This window comes from Neolamprologus brichardi, chromosome 10, assembly GCF_056152115.1.
Source record: "Neolamprologus brichardi isolate AB-2024 chromosome 10, ASM5615211v1, whole genome shotgun sequence".
Lineage (NCBI taxonomy): Eukaryota > Metazoa > Chordata > Actinopteri > Cichliformes > Cichlidae > Neolamprologus > Neolamprologus brichardi.
The window spans coordinates 28,831,465-28,856,001 of NC_142113.1; the positions used below are offsets into that span (position 1 = coordinate 28,831,465).

The following is a 24,537-nucleotide window of genomic DNA, read 5'->3' on the forward strand; positions in this document are numbered from 1 at the left end:
GCTCAGAGAGCCAGGATCGTGACATCCACAGGCAAGAAGTGCAGCAGCAAGACCTAAAGTGCATAAAAAGCATGCATCGAAGATAACAGATATGCCTATTATTAAATCAGACACTCTATAAAAATGAGGTGCTGGAAAGCAAACAATTTTGCCATCAGCCTAATGGATAGGATACAATGTAAGTAGGGCTAATTAGTATTAGAATCCTGCCATGCTAAACTAAACACAATAAAATATAGAGTCAGGGCACTTACAGGACACAGACTTGAATCTGTAGTCTTCTCATTCAGTAAAGATGATGGCAGGAGTATAATTTTAAGTATGTTGTTATCTGTACATTAGCATTCAGTATAGCTGCATAGATAGCAAAGGTTATCACTATGAGCCACATGACACGTTGGTGGGGCTGCTCTTCACAGAAAAGAACACATTTTTTAACAAAAAGCTGTATTGAATCAACACAAAGTACATTCACAGTGACAAAGTAATGTAAAGGGTTTTCATTAGTTATAGTTAAGTATTTTTTTCTATATAGTTTAGTGAATATTGCCAATAAGAAACAGAAACAGGAGTGAAGGTTTTGTTCCCTTACAAGGGTTTAAGTACAACGGTATTAGAAGAACCAATTAAAGACTCATTTTAGCTCATTTGGTCCAAAATGTGCATAAAACTTAAAGTAACGAGTACGGAATGTTAAATATTGATGTACTGTGATGTTCGTTTTTTCAACATGGAATGTAAGAAAACATAAATGTACAGCAATGAAAGGTCAGGGAAGTGGTGTTGGTGGGGGTTCTATACATGATGTTTTTGTTGTTGTTGTTGTTGTTTTTATCCTGGTAACAACTGAAATTAAAGCTTTTCAAGAAGGCTTTAAAGTGGCATGACATGTTTCAATATGAGGGAAGTCTTTTAAGATCCGTGGACACAGTTATGATAAATTAACATCATAATTGTAAATTCCCTAAACTGTGTTTCTAAGATAAACAAAAATTCCCATTATGTCAGAATGTAGCTCATGGCTGATTTATTTATTTGATTGAAACTAACTTTTTAAAATGATTTTAAGGTTGTTTTCTCTGTTTTCTCTGTTTTTTGGTTTTTGTTTTGTTTTTTTACATTTATTTGATTAAAGTGGAGCCCATTTTGCAACACGGCATTTGGTTCATGTGGGGGAACAACTTTGGAGCAGCATCCACCTTTCAGGAAACAAACCCACCTCTGTCCAGATGTGTCTCTCAAAGATTCAGTTGCCTTGCTGTCTGAGGATCAGCAAGATGCCTGCCATCATTTTCCTCAGAGAACACAGCACCTGTTGATGATGTGACTTTAAAAAAAAAAAAGCCTCATCTGGTATCAAAGATGGCTAAGAACAGAATTTATTTTAAACACCTTGTCATCCTGTTGCTATACCAACCACCAGATTAGATTTTATACTGGGAACCATCCAATGTGATCCTTAACCAGAGGTTGAAGGAAGAGAAGCAGGTGTGTGAGTGTGCATACCGTGTGCGCAGAGATGTGAAAAATAAAGGGAGGCTGTTGTTTTAGTTGTTTTCTGATTAAATAGAGGGGGATAAAGAGGTTTGAGTGTGCGGCGAGGAGGAGACAGACGGATTACATTATGTTAGCCAGCAGGAGTCTGTGGTCAGACACTGTGTTGTATGAGCCAGCAGGAAAATGCCTGCTGAGTGTTTCTGCAGGGCTGTACTAGATTTTCTCCATAGATACACCTACTGAATTCTGTTTCCTTCTTCACGTGTGTTGTCTGTAATAAAAATGTCTTCCATATGGAATCTAGTTGCTTGCTTTTAGGTTTATTTTTAATGCACGGTATGCCTGTGGCTGTAGGGTTCTTCCAAAGAATTATGAATGGCTTTCACAGATTCTACCCATTTTTTGCAGAAGTAAACATTTTGCAGATTCTCCTGCAAGAAGGTAGGGGTGCTGTCTGGTTTTCTATCTTAATTTCACATCTTCTCAGAAGACTATTTTAGTCAGTCAGGTAATCTCCCGAGTTCACATTGGATGTCAGCCCTAAAAACCTGGTGGTTGGTGACCGCACAGTGACAGCAGAGCTGTTGGGGTGAAAAGATGGGGACATGACTCATGATTGCTAATGCTTCTTCACCTCACTTGTAATAAATTAAGACACAGAAGGCCTTTTTTATTGGCAGTGAGCAGGATAGGCTGCAAGTGGGAAGGGTGGAAGAAAAGCAAATAAATAATAGATTGTCTTAGTCTTAAATCTGGGTGTGGAAGCCAATTACAGTGAGCCTCAGGATTAATTGAAAATAACCGGTCAGGCTTAATGTAAGAAGAAAAAAAAAAGCGCTTTAGCCCATGAAAAATGAGCATGAGCAACAAAATATATGCAAGGGCTCATTAGAATTTTCAGCACTTCAATTCCAATTATTAGCACAATTCATCTTCCAGAAAGTGAGAAATCAGGAGGGGATTGCACAAAGAAAAGATTATTCTTTCACTCTGAACAAGAGAGCAAATGAGAGACAGCCAAGAAGAGAGAAAAAATAACCTCTAATTGCTTTTATCCTCCGGATCCATTTTGTACATTTGTGAGAGCAGGCGAGCAGTGTGGTGTTTGACTCGTGGTGCCTCTCACCGAGTCTACGGAGTGAAGATGAAGCCGTCACTGCCACACCTTATTGAATCTCCACTAAACAGACGCCGTCAGCCGCAAGATACGATCTCTGACAGCAGGTAGAGCAGAGGGCAACGGTGGATACAATGGCCTCGCTTCCTGAAGTGAAGCTGCATTTGTGCGATATAATTTACAGGGTTTCAATGACATGCTTACACAGATTTCACTGTATTTTGAGTATCTAGCATTAGCACTGGAAAATCAAGTCAAAGATTATTTCTAGATCATGTTTGAAGAAATATCACCTCAGCAAAGTGCTGCACAGGATATATCTGAAATTAACAATAAATGTGCACTAAAACGTAAACACAAACCTTGATTTAACAAAATCAAATGAAACAACAGTAGAAGTAAATAAGCTCTGTTTTCACAATAAAAGCCAGGATATCCTGCTCCATCAACGCTGAAAGCTGGCAAGCATGAGTAGTTGTTGTTTTAAACAGGGATTTAAAATGATTGAGTGACTGCGAAGCTCTCACGTGAAAGGGTGAGGTTGTTCCAAATCTTAGGGGACGCCACCAAAAAGGCTCTGTCGCCTCGGCTTTTGTGCAATATCTCTAAAATGAGAAACATCCCATCTCAGTGTAAAGCTGAAAAACTAGTTCATGCATTTATTACTTCTAGACTCAACTATTATAATTCATTATCGTTGGGTTGTCCTAAAAGCCTCTATCTGATCCAGCCAGAGTACTGACAGATGCTAGAAAGAGAGAGCCTTTCTGTCCCATATTGGCTTCCCTTCATCGGCTCCCTGTTAAATGTAGACTCAAATTTAAAATCCTCCTCCTGACATACAAGGTCTTGAATAATCAGGCCCCATCTTATCTTGAAGACCTCACTGCACTGTATCACCCCAATAGAGCACGTTGCTCTCAGACTGCGGGCTTACTTGTGGGTCCTTTAAAAGTAAAATGGGAGGCAGAGCCTTCAGCTTTCAGGCCCCTCTTCTGTGGCACCAGCTCCCAGTTTGGCTTCAAGAGACAGACACCCTCTGTATTTTTAAGATAAGGCTTCAAACTTAGCTTTTTTTGACAAAGCGTATAGTTAGGGGTGGATCGGGCGACCCTAAATCCTTCTTTAGTCACACTGTAATAGGCCGAGGCTGCCTGCGGCGCCCCATTATGCACTGTTTCGTCTTCCCTCACCTTTTTTTGCTGAGTATGTGTTTATACACCACCCTGCATTTAATCATTGGTTATTATTAATCTCTGTCTCTCCTGAAAGTGTATCTTTTGTCCCGTCTTCCTCCCCTCTGATAGGCTGATAGGCGCCCCTCCCTGAGCCTGGTTCTGACAAAGATTACTTCCTGTTAAATGAAATGGACTACAAGGCGGTGTAGAGAGGTGAGTACAGGTGTGATATGAACATGCGATTTCTTTTCTGTCAAAAGTTGCATTTTGTACAACCTGCAGGAGACAAAGTAACAACTGATCCAGGCCAAACATTCAGTCATAGGAGCTTGTCGAGATGAGTCTTCAAGAGCTAATCTGTTTAAAAGTGACAAAATAAAGTGTACTTCAGAATGGGTTGCTATTTCTCCAAATCTTAAATCAATATGTCTTCTCATTGATCTGTTCAGAGACTTACTGGTCACTTTAATTGCTTTTCTTTTCAATCATTACAATTGCCAACTTTACACAAGTTACACAAATAAAGTGGGTATCTCTAAAAGTTGCAGCACAGTTTACTTTCTAGTGACACACAAAAAAAAATGCTTTTCAACGGATCAGGGCCAAACATTGTGCAGCCCCCCCTCATGCTGTCAAAAGACTTCTGACTCACTGAGGCAGGAATAATAGACCTCTGGCAATTTTTTGTGGCACCGGTGTCTGGCACTAACACGCTGGCAGCCGATCCGTTCAGTTCTGAGGCTTGTAGTCTCAAGAGATCCATCTGGCTTTGGTGCAGTCTGTAGCCCCTCCGTGAGATTGTGTTCTGGGGAGTTCGTATATCGGATGCACACCTTTGGCTCTTTGCTGTCTTTCTCAAATCTTTGCTGAGCAATCTTTATGGCGTGGCAGGGCTTGGGGCAGTGGCTACCATGGGGTGGGTGAATGGTAATTAGAAGATGTATCTTGACATTTACATTTCGAGGTCTGAGTGAATTCCCTTAATCTTAGTCTTGAGAGCTTAAAAATAGAAAGCTGCTGAACTTTGGAATTGCCAACTTAGAGAAGACTAGTTTTTTCAAGCTCTAAACACATGGACTGCTATACATGCCAATTCAATTGTTATTGTATGCTACATTACATTACAGATGTTATATTGCATCTCACAACACAATGTTTAACGCTTTTTTAAAGCTGCAGAGCTTGTAAACTGATGTGATATACTTGGGGTGTTGCTTTCTACTGCTTTGAAAGAACTGATATGTGTCACTAAACAATGAGCATTGATTCATATGTTTAGTTGCAGGGGCACATGCACGACTGTCTGAATTGTATCACAGAAGCCGTATCTACTTGTTACTGTAGGATGAAGATGTAGGTAAGTGTGCTTATTGTTTTTCTTGTCTGACTGTAACATGAATTAGCATGAAATTTGTTCTGGACATTGTTCACTCTTAATTAGAACATTAAAGCAAATATAATGTTCCACATGCACAGTAATTATCACATTTTGGGGCCAAGCCATAACATTAAGTGTTTTTTTGATAAGATTTGACTTGTTGGTGATTCTTTACATGTAATTCCAGTGACCATCAAAGATGAAGTGATTATTCACTCATATTTTGGTAGGAGCTTCAAAATAGCTGCACAAATAACTACCCTGAGGCATTTTCCAGCATGGCTGTCTGGCGGCAAGACTTTCTTCTGGAAGAGGGGTCTCAACAGGGGGCCCGGGGACCACTTGAGCCCCACGTCACTCCTACTTGCGGCCCGTATATTGACGTGAAGAAATATAATGCAATACGAACAAAATTATAGCAGAAGAGCTGCCACGTGTCACTTGGTGAATCGTCGTTCAAACTCAGAGAACTTTATTTAAAACCTTGTGATGTCTTATGGGTAGTGTCCATGAAATGATGTGCACTACTGCAGACGCTGTATATGGGGCGGAGATTCAAAGCTCAAGGAGTGATTGAATTTGTGAGTTTCTTTTTTTTTTATTTTGGCAGTCGCATTCAATTCTTTGTAGCTTCACTCTCATCCTCGTACTCTTCCTTGTGACGGCTCTCTGATAATGACTTCTCCTATTTGCTGGGATCACAGGAAAGCAAATTTGTGTCTGTGCATGTGTCTGCTTTTGAAGTGTTCTCGCTATAATCTAAAGTATAGGCTTCTGAGCAGTAGAGGTTCTCTGAGCTGCAAGGATTTCACGTGAAAGCAGTGATTTGTAATTTGCTGGTTTGGCAGCTACTAAGCTTGTGCCTCGGGGCAAGCGCTGAATGCAACAAGGGAAGGAACAGACTCTGCTCATTGCCTTTTTATTAAATCTCCTGAAGTCCTTCACCAGCCAAGAACAAATATCCACTGAGATCCCGTTGAAACAGTGTGAGCTCCTACATAAATTCAGCTGTTGATTAAATCATTAACGACTGTCCACTCATTCATAAGAACATTTTGGTCTGTCAGTCTGAGTGTGTTCACCGAGACTCTGGCGACAATATTATGTGATAACAACATTATTGCCAATACCTTTAAGCTTTTTAACCCTCTTAGGTCGAGTGCCTCAGTTACACTGCATTGCGGATGCGGACACGGAAGGCTGGAGACCTGCCGAGTAATACCTTCAGTTATACAGTTTTAGTTTGCCACCTGTTCTGCAATATTTGGCTGGCAATGTGTCTTTCCTGCAAGTCCAAGTCCATGTGGTTACAAAAACAAACAAACAAACAAACAAACAAACAAAAACCAGCCAGAATCACGAATGTTCACACAAACCTAGTCTATCAGAAAATGTCATTTTTGTGTTTATTAAATTGTTCTTGGAAATCAGGGAACAAAGAAACATTTAATCTAAGAGTGCACTTTGATTTTTCCCCAAAGTATTAGCACGGGGTTGGTTTTGGGTTATCACCTGTTAAGGCTCAGCTCACAGATTTACAAGGTGTGACACTGACACAGAGACTGAGACACAGATCGGGTACAAACTATAAAATCAGTATTTCTATATCCAAGCGCTAAGTGTCAAAAAAGATTCACACACTCAGTAAAACTGGCACAAATTACAACAGTATAAATTTATTTCTTTGGCATTTTTGTGGTTATTTCAGATTATATGTGGAAAATACTTTCTTGCCAAGAGGCAAAGGGAGACAGAGGCTGCATGTGCACATCTCTCTTTTTTGTTCTCGTCCACCAAGAACGCTGTGGCAGGAACATCATTCTGATTCTGACAGATCTGCCAACTCACTTCTGTTTGACATAATATCACCCGTCAGAGTTCCCACTGGGAAACGTCTGAGTGCTCCCAATACGCCGTGCCTCTCTTGTTGTGTGAATTTACTTGAATTTTCTTTTGAAACCTCTGACAGGTGGAGTGAATGATCATCTTGCTACGATGTCATATTCTTCTTGAAAACTGTAGGCACTGCTGTTCAGGTAGGGCGACCAGGTGTCAAAATTTACATGGGACTGCACTAGGGCTGCCACGATTAGTCGACTAGTCACGATTACGTCGACTATTAAAATCGTCGACATGTCGTTTGAAGCTTTGTAAGATCACAAAAGACGCAGGAATAAGTAGTAGGATTTACTATGTCTACCTTTAAGATTAGGCTTAAAACTTTCCTTTTTGCTAAAGCATATAGTTAGGGCTGGATCAGGTGACCCTGAATCCTCCCTTAGTTATGCTGCAATAGACGTAGGCTGCCGGGGAATTCCCATGATGCATTGAGTTTTTCCCTTTCCAGTCACCTTTCTCACTCACTATGTGTTAACAGACCTCTCTGCATTGAATCGTACCTGTTATTAATCTCTGTCTCTTCCACAGCATGTCTTTTATCCTGTCTTCCTTCTCTCACCCCAACTGGTCGCAGCAGATGGCCCCGCCCCTCCCTGAGCCTGGTTCTGTCGGAGGTTTCTTCCTGTTAAAAGGGAGTTTTTCCTTCCCACTGTCACCAAAGTGCTGCTCATAGAGGGTCATATGATTGTTGGGTTTTTCTCTCTATGTATTATTGTAGGATCTACCTTACAATATAAAGCACCTTGAGGCGACTGTTGTTGTGATTTGGTGCTGTTTAAATAAAATGAATGAACTGAATATTTACTCAGTGAGAAAATGAGTTCATTCATAGCACATGTGTTCTTTATCATGCCAGCCATGTAATCTGAATAGAGAAAGAGACCATCCCTCATCCTAGTGGCTCTTCTCTGCATGTATTGTTTACCCAAACTGTTTCTTAACCCAAGCTCAATAGCAAATGGCACTCCCCAGTGGCAACAGTCTCCTCCAGCAGTAATGCGCCCTGCCACGCTGCAAGAACAGCTCAGAAAGAAGCAAAGCCCTAACCTTACAGCTGTGCAGATCCAAAACTAAATGAGCCTGTGCGTAACCACCACGATCCATCAGAGCTGCACACAGTATAAGGCAGACAGCTTTAATGTTGTGGGGGACGGATGTATAATTGTGCATTAATCTGTCAGCAGTTTGTGACACATTCTGCTTGATCAATGAAAACTTGTGTTGCTTGAGGGAAATCCTGGGGATTACCTAAATACACAGAATTTATTCATAGAAAAAACAAATTAAAGTGTGTGCCAATCCCTCCAGTAGCGGTGGAACAAACCAAGTCTCACATCTACATAATCAAAATGTGAAACGTAGAGAATATTTATAAAGCACTGGCCATTATTCATGCAGTGCTTCTTTGAGGGTCAAACGTAGCTTCAGGCTATGTGATGTCAGAACTCTGGGCCATTATCTGACCCTTGAAATGATCTGTGGTCAGACTTCTAGAGGGGAGTACAGGTCGTGTTTTTAAAATCCGAGTGCATCCTGATGCCTGAGGGGATGTAAACACGACATACCGAGCCTGTTCGGGCATCGACCACACCGCATTGCCTCCTCCTCCCTGTGCTCTTCTGTCTCCCTTGCATAATGTTCACTGTCTTTCTACCTTGAGATCAATCACAAAAAAAGCTAAAATGCCACAACACCTCAAAACTCTGTGAGGCCCACCCAAGAGCAGATTGGCTATAGTTTTAGAATGTGTAGTTTCTGCTTGAAAAATCAAACCACCCAGAGCATATCAGCCATAAACTGTGCACTAGTAATGACAGAAAACACAGGCTGGGAGATTCATTGATAAAAAACCATGAAATAAACACAGCAAACGCAGCAATAAAAGCAAGACAATGCCACAGCCTGAGACATTCACACACACACGAACCCTGCAAAAGCATTTAGAGGCTGGGCTCCATCATGGAGAGCATTCAAGCAAGACGAGTCAGCTGCACAATGTGAAACGCCACTTGGGTTTTTTTTCATGTTCCTGATTGAAGAGAGACTGCCTCGATGCTAGAAGATATTTGTTTTCAGAGTTACACCCCATCCCCTGCCTCCCTCCATACATGTCAGTGCGACTTTATAGTGCGGTTTTTGCATCGTAAGCTTTACTCTTTTTAGAGAAATCATTTACTGCTTGCTACATAGATGCAAACAGGAAACGTTTTCCAGGTTGTCGGTAAAGTTTTACTTCCAGAAAACTCTGCTATTGTGAATCTAAAAGGTTAAATTGATGGTAAGGTTTTAAAAGAATTAGCAAATAAAAAAGGCCATTTCAAAAACATTTTCTTTTAAATGGCCTTTTTTAAGCAAGTTACTAAGATTACAACTTAAGGTTGGAAGGGGCATCTCTTTGGACTGTGACAGGAAACCAGCATGCCTGGAGGAAAATAGTTATTCAATAATTATTCTTTATTGGAAAAGTAAATGAGTTAAATGTACACTAAGAGCAAAAGAAGGAGAAATGGTAGAGCTGCCTCCTCAAAATGTGTGTGTTTGTGTGTGATGGTTGCAGATGCCAAGTTAATGTAATTACCCAAAACAATGTGTAGCTATGCCCAGGTCTCAGTGTAACAGTAATCTAAATGTTATGTACATTGCCAATGCAGTGTAACAGCAGTATCCCCCTTCTGCTTTCCCTCTTGGCGCTGTAGTTAACAGTATAACGGTTACTGAGCTAATAAGCCCAACTAGAGTAAAACCACAGCAGCAGTTTAAAGACCCTTAAAGTCGCATTCAAAGTCTTTAGAAAAAAACTGCAATTGACATGCTAAAATACTTGAAATGGGTAAGATGAAAGGGGTCACTTATTATTATTATTCTGCTGCCAATATTCTGGTGTAAACCTATAACTTTATGTTAGACTTTCATGGATGCAAAGCTGGATTGAAACACACACACACACATTCTCGTTTTGCTATCTTAGTGAGGACATTGAATTGACCTATTACAGGGGTCTGCAACCTTTTACACCCAAAGAGCCATTTGGACTCGGTTTCCACGCAAAAGAAAACACTGGGAGCCGCAAATACTTTTTGACATCTAAAATGAAGATAACACTGTATATATTGTTTTTTATCTTTATGCTTTGTGTGAACAACGAAGGTGTGTTGCTTATGAAATCCATGAAGTGCTACAGAGAAAATTACATTTTATTTATGTAATCAACACATTTTGAACTCTTAAAGAAATATAACAAAAGGAAAAACACCCAGCTGAACTAAAATGATTCATGTAGCAAACAAAAACTGTTGTGAGCCGCCACCCTTTGGGCTGTTGGAGCCTTGACCTGACTTTTAAAAAATAATTGGTAAAAAAGCACAAACTGCTGAAAAATTAAAAATAGATATTTGCAAAATTCTGCCTAAATATGTATTTTACCAGGTTAATGCGTGCGGCGGGGCGTGGTCTGCAGCGCCGCTGCAGGGGAGGCGGACGCACCTGAGCCACACCCGCAATCATGCCTCGCTGCCTTTACGTCTGCGCTATCTGTGCTGTTGTGTTGTTGGTGGTGTATGTCGGGCTGTGAGGTGAAAAGCTACAGCCGGCTGTATGCGTACAGCAACCGTGTGTGAAAAGTGGTCAATAAAGACATGCTGAAAAGTGTGTTCATGCAAACATCGTCGGTCTGCCGTGATATGTTTACAATAAGACTTATGGTCCCGAACCTCTGCGCACAGCGTCTGCTAATCGGGGCTGTACGAAGTCAGTTTACGCAGGACTGTAAGCTGTCATCTGTCAGGCGTGAGCGGTGTTTGTCTTTAACATAGTTCACGGTGGAGAATAGCTGCTGACATAATGTGGATCCGAAGATCCATAATTGGCCTACCTGGGTTGAAAGTCTCGATAAATGCACGGCGTTTCGTTGGGTACACCGGCTTCCGCGAGTGTGACTCTTATTTTGAGCGATGAAAAAATAATAGAATATAATTTTATTTTTATATTTCAATATCACAATAATCTTCCAATTTAGAACTACAAGTTAAAAAAAGAACTAAACACAAATAAAATACACTTCAGCTAAATACTAATTTATTTTCCCAAACCACGCGGAGCCGCAGTATAAGGACTAAAGAGCCGCATGCGGCTCTGGAGCCGCAGGTTGCCGACCCCTGACCTATTACTTTCCCAAGCAACTTACCCTAACCATCAAAAATAAATGCCTAATGCCTAACCCTAACCTTTAGCCTAAACCTAACCATAAAATAATTGTAACCCTGACACTAAAACCACATTTTGAGTCGCAGTAATGCCTTCAAACTTGTGAGGACAGGCACTTTTGTCCTAATAAGTAATTGTTGGTCCCCACAAGTATAGGAACATTTCAATTTTTTGATCCCACCAAGACGTCTAAACAGGTACACACACACACACACACGTTCTGAATGCAGATAAAAGTGCAGATACAGTAAAATTATGCTGACTTGACCTGAGTATTTGTGCCTGAGGGGTTGTTATCAGGATGCCAAAGATCACTCATTGTTCCAAAAAAATATATATATATATTTTTTTTAAAAGACCATCCAGCTCTGTGTGCTGTGATTTTGTTTCATTTCTTTCACTTCAGATTCTAATTGTAGCTGAGAAAGATTTGAAAGCATCCGTGAGTTTGGTTCATTGCCATAAAGGTAAATTAACTTTCAAATTTACTATTTGGATGATGAGCCACGGTTTTCTTTTTCTTTTTTAACTGAATTTTTTTGCCTGGTGATGAGGACACGTCTCTTATAATTAGTGACTAACATTTTCCAGTTTTTTCAAAGTGCTCAATTTGGATAAATTATGGGGTTTTTTTCTTTCCAGTCAGAAAAATCCATAAATAACTTTCATAAATAAAATTTCACAAAGAAAAAAAGCAGCAACCCTGCAGTTCAGATATATTTTATCAATATGGATACTGAAACACACCAAAGAACCAGTCTTTAGCAACTGATTTAGCAATGAATTTAGACAATAGCAACTGCCAGCAAACACTCACCAACCAGTCAGAAAATACACTTTTGTCCCTAGCGACTGGTGGGCACCAGCTGGTTGCCAGGCGATCTCTGGCCTATGTGAACAACATCGTCTTGGATGACATGACATCAGTATGTCAGTGTGACATGTTTACACCAGTAGTGTCGAAAGTAATTATTAACAGTAAATTTGTTACAAATTTACAAAAGATTCCGTTTCATCTTAAATGATCATAAAGTTTTAGAAATATCTAAACAATCAGTGTCAGCGCGGCCCTTTGTTGAATATGCATTACAACGGAATAAAATGACTTACTATACCAAGCAATCAATCTAACGTTCTAACAATCCAACAAAGAAGAGCCCTGGTTTGCTGCTGCCAAGTGAGTTTGCTTTGATTTTAAATGTCATACAGCCTGTAGGAGGTTTTACTGAGCCCGTACCTGCAAGCCTTCCAAAGTGAGACAACTATGTTATGAGGTTTGGTTGTACATTTGAATAAGCGGGCTTGCTAGAATACCGGAGGATTTAATGTAGGCCCTTTACCCAATACTTCAATTCCTCAGTCAAAGCAAACATAAAGGTCATTGAGGCGTTTTAGAGAACACAGTGTATAAACAATCCATCTTCAAAGCGACTGTGGAAATCTTTTCGTGTCTCTATCCCGACCTTTAACGGGATCCCTCTTAAAATGCAGAAAGCAGCTAAAATCAGATATTAATACCATCTACACCTTGTTATTTATTTATTTATTTTTTGATAGCTGGTTTTGTTTGCAAGCGTAGCATTCAGCATTTCTGTTTACCAATGCAAAAAAGGTGCACATGCCTGCTGCGGCGAGAGGTGAATAAAAGTGAGACTGAAACCTACAAAATAACCTGAAACCCCTGTCAAACAGCAGCATGGCACCATCACGCTACTTTTGGCCCTTATTTGGTATTGTGTGTAAATGCATCTCTCAAGGGCTCAAGGGCCAGCTTACTGAGGTCTTGCTGACTCATTAGAGCCAGCAGGATCTGATCAAACTGCACTCCGATCTATACAAATGGAGCTTTTTCAGAGAAACCACAATCTCTACAGGCACAGTGAAGAGAGAGGTGGGGGTCTAGTGGAGAGGAGAGTGGGGGTAGTTGACTTTGATGAAAGCTGATAAAATGATGTTTGACAACAGAGCTATACAGCAAAGCAGCTTGAATCTTTGAACAGACTGCAAGACTTCGGTTTTCTATCAGCTTGTTGATAGAAAAAGTCGCCTTTATAATGAAATGCATGTAACCACAGCCTATTTTTATCACACCTCCTTGCTCTTTGTGTTTGACAGGTTTCCATGCAGTTTCATTTACTCGTATGACCTTTAAAAGTACTAGTTAATGACATCAGCAGTAACCAGCTTTTCTCCAAAAAAAGTTACTCTATGCAGCTAATATCAGCAAGGTTGAAGGCAGGTGCTTCCCAATATCTTCAAAGAAACTATTAGAGAAAATGATTATTATTGCATATGACAGTTCCCTCAAAGTTGGATTGATGACTTTATGATATGATATCCATCAAGTGGATTTAGGCTGGTTAAAGCCAATGAGCAGGTATAAAAGATGGATGTGCAGCGCTCAACAAATTTATTGGACCACTAACTAAAAAATGTGTTATTTATTAGGCAAATAAACTGAATTTTTTTTTATATATATACCCAAATCTGGGCCGACTTTACTGAGAAGTCAGAAATTAATCAAGCACAACATTCGTCCAGTGAAATTAGTTTTTCTGTTCAGGAATGGAATTAAATAACTAAATTAGCACCTTAATCAAAAAATAATAATGGAGTTTTTTTCGTAAAACATTAAATTTGACAATTATTGGATAACAACAATAATTATATTTTAGAATTATAAACTTAATTCAAGAGCTTGCTCATGGATTAGATTAACCATTACATAAACAAAGAAAAAAATACTGTCAGCATTACATTGTGTGCATTCCAGTTTTTAAACCCAGACATTAGAGATGTGATTCTGTGCATGATGCAAATGATCCAAAGCTGCAAAAGCAACACAGGAGTTTCTCGAGGCAAGGAAATAGGATATTCTTCAACAGCCAAGTCAGTCACCTGATCTGAGCCCAATAGAGCATGCTTTTCAGTCACAGAAGACAGCACTGAGGGCAGAGAGATCCACAAACAAGCAGCAGCTGAAGGTGGCTGCAGCAACGCGCAGGCAGAGAATCTCAAGGGAGGAAACTTTGTTCGGCGCTGTGCATATAAATGGCCATTTGACTTTTGTCAGCCTTCTTAAATTGAAGCGTAAGTCTTCACTTCAATCACATCTTGATTGTTACATTTAAAAAATCACTATGCTGTGTACATTTATAGTATTTAGACACAACAAATGTACTTACAATCTTCATTAGTCAGACTTATCTCAGTACTCCTTCGCTTATGATTACATAAATATGTGGAGTCCATACACCTGATGAAGGTTTTGTAATTGAACAAATATGTATGGGTATGTTAGAGAGTTTCATTTAATTATGCTAAATGTGACCATAATTTACAAAATGAATAATGTTGTGACTACTTTAGTGACTGAGACCATGAATTAACTGGGGAAATATTTATTAAGGCACAAATCAAGTGAGAAATAATAGTTTTCCCACAGATTATTATACAATCAAACAGAGATTATACCCATTCTTAATAAACAGTTGTTGGTTAATGGCTAAGGTAATTCATCTATGAGGCAACCAGAATTAATAGAAACACAATTACTGAACTTCGTTATTTTTTTATATGCCCAAACATATATTGCAATTGACATACCAGCATATTTTACCACAACTGGAAACACTCCCTGCTGTGTGTTGTTGCTGCAATCCTACACTGAAGTCAGGGACAGGCGGCTTTCTGATTGGTAGTTCAGGCGAGAAATCAGTGACATAACAAAAGGAACAAAGCAGGAAAACTGCTAAAGCCAGACTCATTTTCACACAGGCTCTGTGGCATGTTTTGGGAAAAGATTTCCTCATTCACAAAATGCTGTTGCTGTCAGCAGGCCATCTGCTGCTAGTTTTCTTCCTCGGGACATTTGTGGGGAACTTGGGACATGAACTGGAAGTAAACATAGTGCAACAGTCAAAGAAGGAAGTAACTCTAGGAATATTAAGCATAAAGCAGCAGAGTAGCTGTCAGTTTACGAAGCACATTTGGTCAGTGAAGAGTCGATTCGGTACTTTTGCCCTGCTGAGTGAGGATTCATGTATGATTCACAAAAGCAGCGCACTTTATTTATGACACCTCGTATTCTAACAATCGACCGCTTCTCTCTCATCGGAGCACAGTAGATAAAACCAGTCTGATTTGCTTTGAATATCAGCTGGTTGATATGGGCTACGTGTCCAAGTTATATCTTGAAGCCCACTGCATCACCAAGTGGTCTTCATCTGCATTGAGAGTCTCTCTGTGAGAAGCGTCTGACTTTGAGAGAGCAGGGCGGGTAAATTAGAAGATGAAAGAACTTCATTTCTCTACTAATTCATGTGCTGCCAGCTTTGAGGTCTATGTGTAACGCTGTACCATGCACTTGACATGAATATTAATTTTTTGTACGTGTAGATTTTATTGTTTTTATCGACAGAGCTTCCGAGAGCTGGACAACCTTGGTAAGTAAAAGAAATCCCTCGGTTACGTCAATCTAAAACATACGCCATATTACACAATTCTCTAATCCCACTCTATTAAATGAAGAGGTTTACATAAGCGATAATGGGAATTTGCAGAGCAACATTTGTGCAGCAATCAGACTCGCTAAGATGCTTCCAAAGCTGCGGCCAAGTGTCCTTAATTTTGCTTCATTTTGTATACATATACTGGATATATTTTTATCTCTTAGTTTACCCGCCTACAGGATGGGGCAATATTCCCAATCCCTCTTTGGCGTATTTGATGAGATATTTTTTTAAAAAGTAGTGTGTAAAGACAAATTTCTTAGCCTAAAAATTATTTCACTTTTAGATAGAAGTCCAGGAGCAACCCACTCTCCCTGAAAAAACTAAATAAATAATAAACAGTACAGAGTTTGAAAGCTCTGATCGGCGATCACTATAAAGTACTTTCTGCAGATTTAGTTTGTGGGTGAGTAATATAAACTGCAGATTTAAAACTAAAACAATTAAAAAGAAACTTGCAGAGACAACGTGAGTCAGAACATACACAGAAAGATAAGAACCTGCAGGGAGGCAAACCTTTGAAAATCACTGCATCGGTTCCTTGGAAATGCTGCGATGATGTAGCTCCCCGATATATTCTTTGGAGCCCTGTGTGGGATTTTTGTTCTGCTGCTCTGCTCAGTAACACTCAGATTTCTACCTGGTGGGATGAGAACAAATGCTAATCGAGTTGAGCTGAGCAAAGTGCTGCAGGCGTGCCCCCCTCCCTATGTTCAAGTTTACTTTTGAGACGTGGTGGCAAGTATATTTACTCAGCCTACAGTTGCAAAATACACCTCCAATCTTATAAAATGCAGTAGAAACTAACATCATCCACTGCTTCCTAAACGGTTTGTCACATGAACCGTTTTGGTAAAAACTGACCCACTCATTCACCCTGAAAATTGTAAGACACATATATGCACACCCCCACACACCAAACATCCACAGATGTTGTTTTCCAGGCTAAATTTGTTCATCCACTCACAGCCTTTAAAAAGACATCCTTTTAGTCTAAATTTAGATGAAAGGTTAAACAGTTTTCAAGCTACAAAAGACTTTAATTCAACCTAATTTCAACCATTCACTAATATCCCATTGAGCAATATACTCTTGATTAGAGGCCTGAAATATATCTAACTGGCAAACAGCCAAAGGCTAAAATCCAGTTAAATTTTCACTTGTTGAGTCCGGACCTAGCTGTTTAGAAAATGGAAATGCATCTTTGATATGGAGGAAAACCACTTGCTGCCAGGATTACATTCACAGGCAACATATTTTCCATCCACGGGTCATCAGAAAGAGAATTTTTACTGCACAGATGCCGGAGGTCAGGGTTTATGTTTCTCTGAAAACCCTTACCGCTTGCTCTGACAAGCTTTTTTTCTTCAGCCGCATTCTTGTTAAATTATGACTCATTCTATATTGACAGATTTACCCGCTCGCTTGGATGGAGAACAATAGTTTTAGGCAGAACCATCAGTGTTGGGAAGGTTACTTTTAAAATGTATTCCATTACAGAATACAGAATACATGCCCCAAAATGTATTCTGTAACGTATTCCGTTACGTTACTCAATGAGAGTAACGTATTCTGAATACTTTGGATTACTTAATATATTATCATGCTGTTTACAACTAAGTGAATGTACTATTGCTGTGATTTATTACTGTTGCTGAAGGTCCGAGGCTCCGAACCGTAGTAAAGGGACCTCTGGCTAATACGGTGGGTTCTGTGTCGGGCTCGTAGCTGAAAACTAGCTTTACTTTGTTGTGTGGGTCAACTTTGCTAGCGACAGACAGAGAGAGGCATTGAAAGGCTGCTCCAACGGAACTTATTGTTTTCAGAGGAAAACACGAACACAGCGTACAGTCGAGTCTTAATAGCTTACTTACAACTGGGCTCGTCAGGCACTCTTCTTGGCTGCAGTGGTTATTATTATATTTACATGCTTCCAGCTCCCGTTTCTGCTCGTACTTTTCCTTTTCTCCCTCCCTCGCTCACAGACACATAACGGGTATGGCAGTCCATTCTCCCTGCAGCACGGACTACACTGCCTATGATGCTACATTCTTTAGCGCTATACCGGTAGCATTCTGCCTGTTAGCTTAGCACAACAACAACAGGCGCTCTCTCACCCAGGAAACACGCAGAGAGAGAGCGTCACCCTATAACCATAGCAACCGTAACGCTGCCACCTGGAACAGCAGAACGTAGCTGTCAAACAAAACCCAAACAGTCCTGACCCGCCACAATATGAAACAGGGAAGTACCGCCGTGTAATCCATTTATTTCAACAAAGTAACTGTATTCTAAATACCACCTTTTTAAACGGTAACTGTAACGGAATACAGTTACTCATATTTTGTATTTTAAATACGTATCGGCGGTACATGTATTCCGTTACTCCCCAACACTGAGAACCATCCATTCTTTATCACTGCCAGCACAATCAGGTATGAAGAAAAGAGAGTGTGGAACAGCACCTGGCTTCATCTGAGGAAGGGATTCCCCGTGGTCGTCTTTAACAGCAAAAAGCATTGAAGTTTAGCTTCAAATGATGCCTCAAAACTGTCATGAATGCTGTACAGGATATTTTAGGGTTTAGGTGGTCTTCCCAAGGCAGCACTGAGGATGTTAGCCTGATGAGCACCTTCATCAGGCTCGCAGGCTGTTAATTTATTTAATGATATTCTACAATCTATGAGAACAGCAGATCATTGTAAGCAGTTTAAAAAATGGTCAAGCAGAGATCAAAAATAAAACTGGAGCAGGACTGTCAATATTTATTATAGCAAAGAACAGGGTTAATAACCAAGAAACTGAAGTATCTCAGAGGCCTGTAGAAGTAGTTTAAAGAGTCCCTCACACTGCAGCACCAACAAATCTGAGCACTCATTTGCTAGCTTGTAATGCAAATGAGGCAGCTAAGGCACTAATGATGAGCACAGCCTCGTCTGACTGCCTATACTTTCCACCGCCATCTTTTAGATTCTTATGAAAATGAAGAAAAGTACAAGATAGTCAAATTTAGATAAAGAAATGTGTGAAAATTAGTTCAAATTAATTGCGTGATACTAATGAATACAATTTTTAATGGAGCAACACAATGCTGACAGACACACAAAACACAAAGAAATAAATAACAATACAACTAGAAGGTTTCATGGTGCAGATTGAAACCGAATGCACATCCTAATGCATTAGAAAGTAGTACACCAGCTTACAATACTGGTGTTGAAACATCACATACAGAAATGCAACACTGCTGCAGACACTTCGGAGTTACAGAATGAGCAGTAAGCGGCAGTGCGGGGCTGCTTGTTATGGACTTCTATCCATATTCAAGCTGATAAAGTTCACACCAGAATACAAATCAAGCAAGCAGAACAACTGAAAGTAACAGAGTTCCATGGTTAAATATTTAATCCCTGTGAGCTGAGATGAATACACTTAACAGGAACAGAAAGCAGTAGTATACTCTCGAGAGGATGAACCTATCAATTATGAACTTCACAACACTGTTTTGCAACCTGTAGGGCTGAAGTGGATGTGCAAAAAAAATTGTGAGCGGCTACTCGAGGCTAGTCTCACAAAGCAAGTCAGACTCCCATGTGAAAATGACCAACAACAACAGAAATAAACATTTTCTACAAAGTTATATAATTTGGTCGACCTCAGTGGATTTCAGCCAAAGTGGTTACCGGCACTAGCTGTCTGCCAAATGCTACCTCAGCGAATTTGAGTCTGTCGTCTTTGTTCCATTTAGAAGATTTTAATGCAGTTATATGTTGTGCATTTAGCAACAGACCATCTGAGAAGTTGATTTTTTTCTTTGAGTGAATTCTAAGATTCTTAAATGCAGACTTGTTCAGACGAAAGAGAGAGTCCGCGGTGAAAATGTAAACTAAATTCTCTTTATTCAATAAACAGACACTGAGACAGAGCGAGAGGGGAAGACGGCACTGTTTACGCACAAAAGGGTAATCAGGGAAGTGGACACGGGAGGGTAGCAAAACATAGGTAATTGTAATCAGCGACATTAACATGGTGGTGGTGTCGGTCTGTGAGGGGAGGGGGGGCGGGGTCACTTGAATGAACTTAGGAAAATAGACAGCAAAGAATGAGGGAAAAAATTAACTCTAATACTAACGGTGACTAAGAATCAAAAGCCTAGGATACATGAAAATCTAGGAACAAACAAACTATGACCCAAACAGAGAACAAGGGATCAAAAAAGAAGTATTTGTGTCTGTCATCCAAACAATCTTTCAAACTAAGGTAGCTCTGCCTGATAACTAAGATGAATAGAATGGAATAGAATAGAATAGAATAGAATTCAACTTTATTGTCATTGCACATGTCACAGGTACAGGGCAACAAAATGCAGATGATTACCCTCGTCCAAGTATGATCACATAAGTTTCAAAGTAATGATCCATAAATCAGTGCCCACCTTTTACATACAGCCTGTGTTTCTCAGCTGACTGAAATCCAAAATACCTACAAAAAGTTAGAAATATTTATGATCACATGCAAACATTGTGAATATAGTCCTCTAAAGCCCCAAAGTCCCCAACCTTTTTTGCACCATGGACCGGTTTATGCCCGACAATATTTTCATGGACCGGCCTTTAAGGTGTCGCGGATAAATACAACAAAATAAAACTAGTACCGGTACCGAAAAAAAGAAAATTTATTCATAACACACAGGAAAAGACCCAGGAAAACCGAGTTAACGATAAAAACAATAACAAAATAACGCTAAAAACCGATAAAAACCCTGAAAACCATACATTTCACATCCGAGCCTCAACTCTCGCGGCCCGGTACCAAATGAGTCACGGACCGGTACCGGTCCGAGGCCCGGGGGTTGGGGACCGCTGCTCTAAAGTTTTCTTATCATGGTGTAATGTTCTTTCAAATTCAGTAAATCATTAGAACTGAAGCCCAAACTCCTCAGATTCATTCAAAACATAAATTATCTCGCAAAAGGCAAATCATGGGACTTCAAAATCAGACGTCGATATCAGCGATATTTTCTAAGAACTGGCATGTTCCCAAATAAATAAACCTTTCTTGTTTGATGACTCTGTGACATTAGCAAATCACTTTACGTTTTCTTCCTATTCAAAATCAAAATGTATTGCATGTATTAGAAAATGTAAATTCCTTGTAACTATAATATAGTATGATCAGAGATTACATACATAATCTTTAAGCTTACAGTTTTCTGGAAACCACTTGGGAAGACTGACATCGCCCACTCCAAGGAAATCAAATCCACTTTAGCTGACAATGAAGCAATAACACAATACAGATACACAAGGAAATCCTCCTGCCTCGCTGGCATTAGTCCTGGTGAGCTCAGCAACCGTACTCTGTCCAGCACTCCTCTCTAAGGCCTGACATTGTGGTCTGTCTAAGCAGAGCTGTATTGAACAACTCATTGAGTTCTCCCCTACGGGACAAGAGAGCACAAGAGTGAAATACTGAAAGATACCGCTTCCAGGAGTCAAAAGCAGCAGGGCAGAGACCTTTTATTGATCCTTCTGAGGTGGGATGCAGAAACCTGGTTGAAAAACACGAGTTCAGCATCTTCTCAGAGAGTAACTAGAAGAAGTCAGAGGACAGAGGTGAAGCCTCTTTAGCCAAGTAAGAGGGTTGAAAGTTTTTGGCTCTGCAAGCTTCAGTCCACTGAGGAAACAAAAACACGTTGTGGGGTTTTGTGTGTGTGTGTAGTAGAGAAATAATACAGCAGTAGATGTTACAGTAGAGGTCAAGTGTTGGAACAACTGGAAAAAGAACCTTAAGATCAGATGACCAATTAACTACAAGTATTTAGGGCATTGAAAACCATGTCTTCCAGGGACATGTGCAGTTCCTTATCACTGTTATGGAATCTGGAGTCGTCCCAGTAAACACACTGAAAGTGTGAGGATTTTTCATTTGATTTGATTTTTGAGCTATTTAAAACTAAAGCATATGGTAGGAATAAGCGGAGATTAGGTAGGACTTCGTAGACATCTGGTAGGGTCATTAGCACTTATGTAATGTACACTATGTGTCATTTCAAACTCCCTAACAGATAGGGACATGTTTGGTATTTATCAGTCTGTTTTTACTGCACTGAGTGTGTCTTCATATGCATAGTGATAAATCACAGTTACACAGACATGAAAAGTATAATTTCAGCTTCAGTCAAGCGGCAGCAACTACATTTAAATGTAGACACGGTGAAGGCATCGATTTGTGTCTGTACTGCAGTTCTTGTAGTAGCCCCTACAGGTGAAAGTCAACTATATTGTCAAAAATACATATAATGTCCAAATATTTGTGCAGATACAACATAAAAGAACATTAAAACTGTACTTTGCGCTGACTACACTTGGCCATGAGAGGAAGAAGAACTTTAAAGCAGCTAAACACTGTGATGACCTAGGGCACTAGTTTTCTCTATTTTGGTTTTGTGTTGGTATGCAGGGGAAGTAATTTGCTGTTTGAGCTACACCTAGGCCCAGTGAGTCTGGTTATAAAGCTCTCTTCTTTAGCTAGCTGTAGCTAGCTGTTCTCTTCTGATCACTGTCCTGATTTGGAAACCAGCTTACTGAATTGGATCATCTTAGCTTAGCTTAGCTTAGCATGTGTTCCAAGGTTTTGCTTTCTGCACACGCTGCCACAGATCCATGCACGCTGAGAAACATTATCATTATCTATTATGTTGCATAGAGTTAATTACACTTTACTACTTGTTGAGTCTCTGTTTTGTTGCAGTTTATGAGCCGGGTTGTGACAAATCACGTGCAATTACTGTATCTCAGTTTAGATACCTCAGTCCATTCACTCTCATGCAGTACATAAGAGTGAAACTGTGTAAACTGTAACATGTAAATCTACAGCTTGTCAACACTCTGACTACACATGACACTACATTTCTGATGTTGATGATGTGCCATGCTTGTCGCTGCCCAATGCAATGCAAAGTGGAATGCTTGCAGTGTTGCCAACTCCTCAGTAAGGAAAATCGCTATTGGCTGTCCTAAAAGTCGCTAGAAGTCGCTAAATGACGTCATCACCTAATTTGCATAATTGGCCATGCTAATATAATTGTAACCTACGCTGTGGAAGAGACATAAAGTGAGCAAAAAACGTCCTAAATGCATTTAGAATTTATTTAGAACTACAAATTAAATTTATTTTAGCAATTATTGTTTTTTAATGTCACAATTCCAACCCTGCTCTTTTATCCGGGCTTCGACCGGCAAAAGTGACCCGAAATAGGCACTCTGGTGGAGTTACTTTATGTGTGTGTGTTTATAAGTAGTTTTAAACCTTGTGATCCACAAAACAGCATAACAGTAAAAGAAGAACTGACTGCGTTACAGTCAATGCGGGAGCAACGGCTTCGCTCATGCGCGATTCATTTGCAGTTTGGACGCACAGGTGTGAACATCTCCTGCAGCTGGGAGAGGACTATCCTCCACCCATGAGTGCTTTAGCACGGGTGAGGTGGCCACGGCAGCACCGCTGCTTGTTGAGAGCAAGAGCAACACGCTCTTTCACGTCAAAAAGTCGTAATAAATAAGTCTCCAATAACACCAGAAAAAGTCGCCAGATTTGTCGCTAGTCGCTTTTTAGAAAAAAAAAGTCGCTAAGGGGGTCTGAAAACTCGCTAAATATAGCGACAAAGTCGCTAAGTTGGCAACACTGAATGCTTGTTGTTTTTCACCTGCTAGCTGCTAACTTTCTCCAGCCTTTGCTAGCTCTTGACGGTCTCACCACAGCTTGTTGAACAGGAACAGACATGGCCGTAGCTACAGGACGTGAAACCAGCTGGAGTTCAATAATATAGCCAATAAAAATCAGCAGCTAATTGTATTCAGTCTTATTTTTAACATAGGGGATGTAATTCCAAAGCCAAGCTACTCTTCAGCACTTACAATGGAAACTCTTTTTTTTTGTATCTAAATATGGGCAAGATGGAATAAGGCAGGCATGTAAGTATAATCAACAAGTGCACTGTGTAACTTCACCCTTAATTTCGCGTGGCAGTCAGAAGTAACAAGTTGAAAGCTTTGAACTTTCATCTCCAGTTATCCCTTATGTTGCCTCATTAAGCTGCACACACCAAAGGATCCTAAAGAGATGGAAGGCTATCGGTGAACTGAGCTTACCGAGTGCCCACTCAATAAAGTTGTGGTTAAGTTAGTTATGTTTTGATTCATCACATTGTGTGGGCAGGGAAGTGATCAGACACCAGGATTTAATTTCGGCAAATGGAGTGGGTCTTTGGCTTCTCAGTGGAGGAGGATGAAGTACTACTCTTAGCCCCTCTCTGTGGGGTTTAAACACAGGTGGATTCAGCTTTTTAAAAAGCTGAAGCTTTTAAAAAGCCCGTGCATCACCAGCAATGAGCACACACATCCTCAATACGTGCATGTGAAGTGTGGCAAACTAAAGCCAAACAGCATTTCTCCCTATTGATGACAGCCCCAGAAGCCAAATGTATCTGTGTAATAGCGGCATTATCATTACATAATGTGCTTACTGGGATGAAGGGAGGGCAGAGCAGAATTTATATCTGATGAAGCGGGGCTGCTGCTAACTTAAAACACTCAGTGGCTCCTGTTGAGAGACAGCACCAGTAATAATAACCCATAATGTGACCAGGCTGACAATCTGGCCTGCTTTGTTAGTGCTGGGTTAGTCACAGGAAAACATGGAACACTACAGTGAGTCATTACTACTGCATGACAGCTTGCAGATAGACTCTTA

At 40.2% G+C, this 24,537-nt stretch overlaps 1 protein-coding gene across 2 annotated transcripts in view; it reads right to left on the minus strand.

Moving 5' to 3' along the window:
- doc2b (double C2-like domains, beta) overlaps positions 1 to 24,537 on the minus strand; it is a 196,405-nt gene that overhangs the window by 160,989 nt on the left and 10,879 nt on the right. The window lies entirely within an intron of this gene.